General features: G+C 40.1%; 1 long non-coding RNA gene across 2 annotated transcripts in view; it reads right to left on the bottom strand.

Moving 5' to 3' along the window:
• Positions 1-5,829: 5,829 nt before the first annotated feature.
• The window catches only part of LOC108445537, a 104,514-nt gene continuing 101,092 nt past the window's right edge, over positions 5,830-9,251 (bottom strand). For both annotated transcript variants that reach the window (XR_001860421.1, XR_001860420.1), the window contains exon 3: positions 5,830-6,044. This is a non-coding gene — a long non-coding RNA (uncharacterized LOC108445537). The remainder of the gene's footprint in view (positions 6,045-9,251) is intronic.

Here is a 9,251-nt window from a genome sequence, read left to right as displayed (position 1 = left end):
GTCCCTGCGCCAGGCTTCCCTTCGCCAGGACACAGCTGACATTGCTCAACAGTCTCGGTAACGAAATAATATTCACGAAAATATTCTTCCATCGGCATATATTTTGACTCCAGTATTAACTGTGTCCAAATGGTTTTCCAAAAGCCCTTGGTAAGAATTAAATCCCAAGAAACATAGAAAAAGTTCTTAAACAACCATGCCAGGAAGTGTTTCAGTTCTTTTTGAGCTTGAATCAAGCTAAAATTTACAAATCGTTGTTCAAGAATCATTTTAAGTTTAAGATAAATGTCCATATGCGGCTCTGAGAGCCAAGAGTCTTCCCACGGTTCCTCCATAGTTAAGATATGGAATAGCAAAGCAAAACCAAGAAGAGGAATCCAAAGTTTCCAGGGTTTACTCACACAAATCAGTCGCTTAGGGATCGGGGATCGTTCTGCTCACAATTCTCCACCATTTGTTGCAGTGGGGATCCTGCAACACGCATATATCAAACCAGGAGTCCCGTGGAAAGGAAATATATATGGACAGACAGATTCTTGATAGCTGTTTCAGAGATGTTTATTTCTCCAGCCGCATGGCCGGAGCTCTGCTGAGGAACTGTCCCAGTCACGGGACCAAGGGTCCTTCTGCCCGCGCAGGGAACACAAACCAACCAATGGGAACGAGGCTGAGCAGGGGCAGGGAAACCCCGTGTCTGTGCCCTCAGGGCCCCTCTCCCAGGGCCACACGGCGGGGGAGGGACCCCAACACCCACCAGGGAGATGCACAGTGATGTGGTGATCAGGTACCAGAGGGACTTCATCTGACTGACTCAGCGAAATACAAGAATTCAGCATCCAAACCCAGCTCCAACATTTATCAGAATTTCAAATCCAGTTTCAAATGGACTGAAAGTGAACACATACTATATGCTGGGCAAGTTCTTACAAAATAATTTAAGACAGATATCTTGCAGCCACCATGGCTATACAACATAAATACACAGAGGCATTGACAAATCCTGCAAATTCAAAAGCTGGTTCCCCCCTTCCAGTCCTACTGACCTGTCAGTAGTCAAACCACAGCATCTGAAGTTCATTCATTATTTATACCCTAAGCACTTTGCTAAGAAGCTGGATTTAACTTTTAAGTTACATCATTTATGCAAATCTCACTCACAATGGCAAGAATAAACTGCCTGGGCTACAAAAAGCCTGGTCTTGAAAGGCAGGACATCAAGGTGCCCCCTCCTTCAGAGTTTTATTCCAAACCAGTCAGAATTTTCTAGTCAGAAAATGAAAGTTGTTTTCTTCCTTTTTTTTTTTTTTTTTTTTTCAGTCATAGGAGCATAGAATCATTTAGGTTGAAAAATATTTCGAAGATCAAGCCCAGCCATTAACCCAGCACTGCCAAATCCACCACTAAACCTGATAGCCTCAACTACACATCATTTAATTAACTTGAGAGATAATGACCCAAACTACCTCCCCAGACAGCCTCTTCCAATTCTTGACAGCCCTTCCAGTGAAGAAGTCTTGCCTAACATCCAGTCTAAACCTCCCCTGGTGCAACTTTAGGCCATTTCTTCCCATCCTGCTGCTTGTTACTTGTGAGAAGGGACCATTTTGTAACAATCTAACACGTACCAGTGCTATGGCATCATGTGGGAGAAGCAAACACTGATGCTTGTTCCACAAACTCATCCCTACATCTTTTATTCCCTAAGGTTTGCACAATAAGGTTTTCACACTTTTCTTGATTTTGCTGCTGCTCTAGGAAATTATTATTCTGCTCACAGAGAAATCTTTCCCTCATTTCCCTCTACCCTGGGAAAAAAATAATGTATGAAATGGGACAAAGTAATGTTGGTGGAAAAAAAATCTTCCATCGAGGAGCCAAAATATCAAAATATTCATTTTTAGTGAAGATTTTGTCAGACAACAGTTAAAGGTTCTTCAGTCAGACTCAGCAAGAACTGGCCTTCTGCCTCCCTCAGGCCAGCCAAGCATCTCTGCTGCCCATCTTGCATTGTCCATGGGCTATGAAATACCACTGAGGGTACATCCCAACAGCCTGAGCCTTTGAAGAAAAACAGTGATTGTCTGACTTATGCACAACATTGAAATGCTTGCTTGACTCCATCTGCAGGGAAAGCTATTCCTTTGGAAATCTGGACCATATATCAGTTACCTCCAATGCCTTCTGGCTTTGTACTTTGCAGTTAAAATTTCACTTTATCATGGCAGAAAACTGCCACAAATTCCAGGGCATGAGAGATGAAAGTTAAGCCAGATATAGCATTAATTACAATAAAATATTTGTAGTATCAGTGTACTACAGGTAACACATGCAGAAAATCCAATACTCTTTGCATATGCTGTGCCCTGACAACCCTTTCTTTTAATTAAAAGACACTTGTAAATATTTTGTGCAATCTTGTAGAACAGCAGGTGCATGTGTGTGTACAAAAGGAAAAAATCATGCATCTCCACTGGACAAAATAATAAGGATGTGCCATGGGAAAATGCTTTGCTTCTTCATTATCTTATATTAAATAAATGTGCAGTTTAGATGAAGGCTTAATGCAATTTCAGCCTCATTTATACCTTTCAGATTAAAGTTAGTAATAAATCAAGTCAGCCAGGAGATAGAAACTTAATACCTCAATAGCATGATGCATAGATTTAACAAAAAAGCAAAAATATTTCAATATTAGGACAGGTTATCAATGTGTATCTTTTATAAAACTCACTCAAGACAAATAACTAAACAATATTTGACAAGTCATGACACGTGACCTGAGGCATAATATCAGCAGCATATTGACCCAAGTGTTATTTTTACAATTTTTCTCTGAACTGTAAGGAATAATGAGACACTGACAAGAGTAGTTTGGTGGTTTTCCCACAATATGCCATTAATTTTTAAGACTTACAGTTTCTAATGGTAAAAAATATTTGTTTGCTTCCTTAATAATATGACTATTTTTCCATTAAATACTCAGCTGCATCCATTTAAAATTCTGAATAGGAGTTTCACCAACCCCAGCATTAGACTCTCTTTGTTTACTTTGTTTACCTCCTTGCAATTTAGGAGACTGAATTCTTTATGTGAGCAATGGTGAGAAGTCAATGGGACAATTCAGAGCATCTCTGTTAGATGTATGAGTCAGAGAATGTGAAAACCTCCCCACCGTGCTGAGATTTGAAAGATTTATTTGAATAGCAAACAGATTACTTCTACTCAAGACACAAAATCTGAAAGAAAAAACTATTTGATTGAATTAGATTTCAAAAGGATCAAAACCACATCATTACAAACACGGTGCAGCTTTCTGTACTTCAGGGAAGTTGCTGACTGGTTTTCAGTCCTTTATGAAGAAAGCCACTAATTTGGGCCAGCCAGTTAAAGACAATGAAATACAGATATCTCTTGGATGGAGTCAGTAATTCCACAGAAAACAGCAAACTTCAGAACCAGTTGGTTAAATCCATCCTAAAGGGATGGATTGAAGGCCAGCATCTTTACATTTTCACAAGCAGCCCCTCTTCCTACTAGTATCAGACTTGGGATTTGCCAGATCTTTCTAGCTGTGAATGCATTTTTGATTCCTAACTTCCATGCTCTGTGCCTGGAAATCCTGGCATATTTTCCCTTTAATAAAATGCAGAAGTCTGGTATTTTGTGCTTCACCCACATCTTCCCCTTGACCCTCACCCATGGGGTGGGTCACCACTATGACTTAAAGGCAGGATGTCATCCTCATGGCTATTTTCCAGGCAGAATTTCTCTTTGGTTTACTGAATTTTTATTTAGCACTGAGCTCTGCTGCCGTTGTGACTGTTCTAGCCCCTGACAGCCAGAGGAATGCTATTGCTGTCTCCAGCACACCTTTCCTTCTCATAAATGCCTCCTTCCCTCAGGGGAGACAACACTACACTTCCAGCTAAACAGCTGTGCTGGTGGCAACGCTGGTGTTTCTCCTAACAACTGGCAGCAGCCATGCTGCTCACTATATTTAACAGCAGTAAAAAATTTAACATCCCAGCAGCAGCCAGGAGACAGTTGGCATTACTATGACAAGGCTGCTTATTAAAATCCATGGCAGGTATTTTTATTGCACTTTAATTGCAGAGGGTAATTCAGAAGACATACCTGTAATTTAAGTCTCCAAATTAGGGCCTGTGATTTATGACAAGGGCACTAGCAGAGTTTTATTGCAACACAGCTGTCAGCATCTGTGCTCAGGTAACCCTGGGCTCCAAATATTCTCTGCCAGAGTATAAATATCAGTGACAGGGCAAACAAATCTAATTGGGGGGTGGGGAGAAAAAAGAACCCACAAGCACACAAAACACAGAAGGAAGATAGCAACTATTTTTTCTTTATCTAACTGCAACAACAGGGCTTTCCTTCCTGTAAAACTGAGAAGCCCAAATGCCAGGATTGTCTACATGGCTTGTACCCCATGGCTACTTACAGGTCCCACACACCTCTACCCCTGCATGGCCATCTCCTTGCAGCTCTTTGCTCATGATCCTTCCACTGCAGCTACAGAGAAAATTCCTAAGGAAGGTTTTCCTGTGCATGGAGGAACCTGCTGAATAACAGACCCACAGAGTTTCTGCCAACTCCCTTCACACTGCAGTAACCACACAGAGGTTTTTAAATTAACATCCAATGCCTAACAGACTGTCAGCAGGGGGAGAAGACCAAGAACATTTTCTGTACACAGGTTAGGGGCAATTTAAGAGTTTTTCCAGAACTCTAGATTTCCTTGGAAAAGCAGCAGCCTCCACTGTCTGACTCCTACAGGGAAAGATCATTCCAGTTACAATGAAGCTGTAGCACAAAGCACATAAACACATTACTTCTTAACTATTTGAGTTCTGGCTGCTTTTTACTTTTGGGTTAGGAAAAAGGAGTGGGAAACCTTATTCTTCGATATCTTCCCTGCAAAAAGTTTACACACCTCCCATGAGCCAAGTTCAAAGCAATGCCTGTGATCAGCCACAGATTGTCGCTCCTAAATATCCCTCAAAAACAACACAGCCACCAACCAGGAGAACTTCCCCTTGTCACTTCACAGTGTATCTCAGCAGTAAGAAAGTAGTGCTTAACTCCCCCAAATCCACAGTATCCAGTGAAAAAAATATCCTTTAGGGGAGAGGAGTAGGCTTTGGAACCAGAGGTGGAAGCAGATAGAAAACTCAGGGGCCTGTGACCCAAGAGTGGTGTCAGCTGTATGCATGAGCCGTGTCGGCAACAGCAGTTCACAATGATATAAAATCTACTATTTTGACAATGATTAAAATTCCACAATTTCTTCCAGCATCCTCTTTAGTTCCCTCATCAGCCTATTAGCTGTGCTTTCACTTGTCCACATTTTTCACCAGCAGGAGAAGAAACTCTTGAGTGAAATAAAACTGTTCTTGTTCATTAAAACGCTGAAGCAAAACATTGAGACAGTCTTAGCACTGTTCCATAATCCCAAGCTATATTTAGCAAAGCTAAATCCTATTTATGGATTCAAATATGTATAGTATCAAGCAAACTAAAGACCAATTACATCCCCAATGTCATTATCCCAGTGGCAGGACAATATAAAACCCAGTAACAGCTTCTCATTGATCAGATAATCAAACATGTTTCTAGGAGTTAGGTTACCATAAACAAACTACACTATGGCCAAATCCTTCAATCTTTTCTTTGTTAATAGTTCTGTATTACTGTATGTCTGCAGTTTTACAGATTAAAGTAATACTTCTGTCTTGTCCTAAAGGAGCAGATTGCATGTTTATAGCTGATTGTTATCTCATAAAATGATGAGCATTCATCTTAGACTGGCTGTCAGGCTGCCATTGGCATTTCCATCTCCATCCCTATATATTCAGAGACCAAAAGAATATCCAGAGATGTTGTTATTGGGAATACTTTTTAATCATTTTTCCACCAGAGCACAAGGAGAAACAATGGGATCCAAAAAGTCACAGCACTCAATCATCTTTCAGCCCTGGTTAGGATCAATAAGCAGCTGTGAATGGCCACTCTTCTGACAATACAGCCTAAAATAAAAATAAGAAGGGGAAAAAAAAGAGAGAGAGAAAGAAAACATTAATCACTATAAATCAATAGAGTAATGAAATCTTCTTGCATTGAAAATAACAAGAAAGGCACTTCATTTAATCATAATTTCCCACAGTCCAGACGCACTTTCTACCCCAAATTATGTACACACACACAGAGAAAGAGCAGCTGTGTTCACCAGCACCACACACTCATTCATCTTATGGTTTTTTCCTTTTTTTCTTTTTATTTTCTTAATGGGTATTTTTTTTTCTCTTCCTTCAAGGTATTTTCAAAGACAAACCTAAGGCATTTTAGGAGACACCCAGTTCTCACCATTAAGTTGCTTGCTTCCCATACTAAAAAGTTTTAACATGTTTTTCACCTAATGAAGGCTGGACTCTTAACAGAAACCAGATCTGCACAAATGATCAGATGCTTTTAGAAAACTGGGTGATGGCTTAGCATTTTGTCCCCAGGCATAGGAAGTCCAACAAAGAGAAAAGGGAAATCAGAGCAAGGACTAAATGTTTCACCACCCTTGTATCAGCATTAGTGGTATCGACCAGAGAAAAGATCACAGACACCCTCTTCCCTGCCTCCTCCAATTACAGGAGCATCGGAAAGAACTTAGAGAGCAAAAAGAGAGTTCCACAGCCCAAAACACTGACATAATTTTCTTTTTTCAACACCATTTTCTTCGTGCTTTTAAAGGCTTTTAATGTGCAAGAACTCCATGCCAGTGTGTGTTGTGACAGAGGGACACTGCTTCTAGCCACATGAAAGAGTCTCTGCTGAAGTGATCCACTCACAGGTACAACTGGGATGCAGGAGTTTGTTTTGTCTGGTTCAGGCTTTTGTTGCTCTGCAAAATCCACTGCACCAGTAAGTCAAAACCTCTTTTTAGCCAAATGTCTTTTGAAAAAGAAGTTAACAATGTTCTCTGCTATTCTTTGATTACAAATGAGATCAAGTATCAAGGCTGTCGAAAACAAACAAAAAAAAAAAAAGCCCAAAAAAACCCCAAAGCTATTTTTTATTAAATTGGTACCATTTAATTTCTACCACAGCCCAGTGAATGGAGGTGTCTCCACGGAGCACAAAAAGTACAAGGTCTGAAGTTCTCAACCATCCTCACCAACGTGGCAATGACACTGCAAGCACCAGCACCTCCCATTGCAAAGCTGAAGTGGCCAAAGCTGTTCATGTCAGCTGCCACTTGTTCACAATAAAATCATATTAAGTCAGAATAGGTGGCCCATTATGCTCTTGTTCTTGAAGGGTTCACCAAATTCTTACAAAGATGAAAAGCCTCCTGAACATCTGGCACCATGAGGCCTTCAGTTCCCCAGCCATGCCATAATTTGTACAATTTAAGTATTACTGTGCAGGTCAAACAACGTGCACAGCCTCAATTTAGAAGTGTTCAATAGCCAGAAAGACATTCAATAACACTTCCCCTTGGGATGCATCACACCTGTGCTGGGGAAAAAAAAAAACAGCAGTCAAAAATGGGATTACAAGAATTAAATTTTCATATACTACCAAATATAGGCTTTCTTCTGTTGCACTGGAAGCCTTTTTTTTTTTTTTTTTTTTTTTGACCAAATGACAAATATCTGTGCTTATTAAACCGTATCTAGGATGCTCTTTTAATATCTGAACTGGTTTTGTGATCTCACTGTCAAAGCCTGACCAAGCTGTGAGGAATGAATTGATGAACTCTAACACATCCAACAGACAGTAGATTTAAGTGAACATTATTAGGAGACACCTTAATCCCACAGGTAGAGAGCCACACTATTTCCCACTTTTCTTGGATGCTTTCTAGCAGCCTCTGACTCCAAGCAGCACATCAACTTATTTTTACTTGATTTGTTCAGAAAACCATCAGCTCTCATTCAGAAATAAAGTCATGCATGCATCCCATGCTTTCATGACAGTGCTCCAAGATGATTCCAATGCAAATATGGAAGCCTGCTATAACCCACAGCTCCAATTCACCAAGCCCCATAACCTTTTCTGAAAAGGTTGCTTCATTCTTTCTTAGGTCAGTGATTCCCCAACTTCTCCATAGAGTCATTTTATTACAGAAAAGTTCTGCTGTGCTCTGAGACTGCAACGCTCTCTCTTGTTTTCTCTGCTGCGATGGAGTAACCAAAGGAACAATCTTTTCCTAGTTCACATTCAATGAGTCAACCCAGCTGAGGCCTGCTCATCATGAATCTGTCACAGAAATATCTTCCTTGAAGTAGCTTTACAGAATAGTCAAAACAGAGCATGACAAAAACCAACCTTGCTGATATATATCAGCAACAAATATCAGCAATCCATTTTTTCTATGCACACACACATCCTGAATTTAGTATCTCACTCCAGAATCAATTAAGTACATTGAGGATTTATGTTGACCTTGAACAATAACAGTATTTGTTTTAAAAATGCTGGAAACAGCAAGCTAGATACTACACAAAACAAATCTTGACATTTTGTCTGTCTTCAATCTTTTCTCCATCATGAGAAGCACCATATACAGACAGTAATGTCCTGGGGAAGCAACATCCCAAATGACCAAAAGTTGCCCTGCAGAATTCCTGGCTGAAAGCTTCTACAATATTTAGTATTTTTCATTATGTGCTGGCTGCTGAGATCACATGGCTTTATCTGAAACCTTCACTTCTATGGGGCATTATCTGTTCCCCAGCTCTGCACAGAAGAGCTTGAGATGATAAATTATGTCATTTCATACTGCAGAGGAAGAGGAGATACTCAGTCAAGACTAAAAATATATTTTGAGTATCAGTGTAGCACTTCACTTTCCCCACTTGTTTGCACCACACACCACCCAATTCATCACATGCTCTGTCACAATATTGCATCACAAAAATGCCTTTAACTTCAGTGTTCTACCTATTACAGTAAAGAAGGATTTTCAGTGACAATGTATTAGACAAATTAAAACCAATGTTTGCACATTTGTATTCACAATCACTTGAACAAATTCGTCTGTAGCAGCTAAAACAATGAAGAACTAAAGTCATGATCTGGAATGCTTACTTCAAAATAAAATTAGGAACTGTTGAAGTTTATACTGCCAAATTATCTTCTAGAGGATTTCCAAGCTAAAATTCTACTGCCACACTGCCCACTGGGGGAATCCCACAGGTGAAACTTCAGCCTCACTGCAGTGTTAATACCTTGGGCTT

The sequence above is a fragment of the Corvus brachyrhynchos genome, unplaced genomic scaffold (genome assembly GCF_000691975.1).
Source record: "Corvus brachyrhynchos isolate BGI_N302 unplaced genomic scaffold, ASM69197v1 scaffold101, whole genome shotgun sequence".
NCBI lineage: Eukaryota > Metazoa > Chordata > Aves > Passeriformes > Corvidae > Corvus > Corvus brachyrhynchos.
Note: the sequence above shows the minus strand (reverse complement) of the source record. Positions and strands in the feature narration are given on the sequence as shown.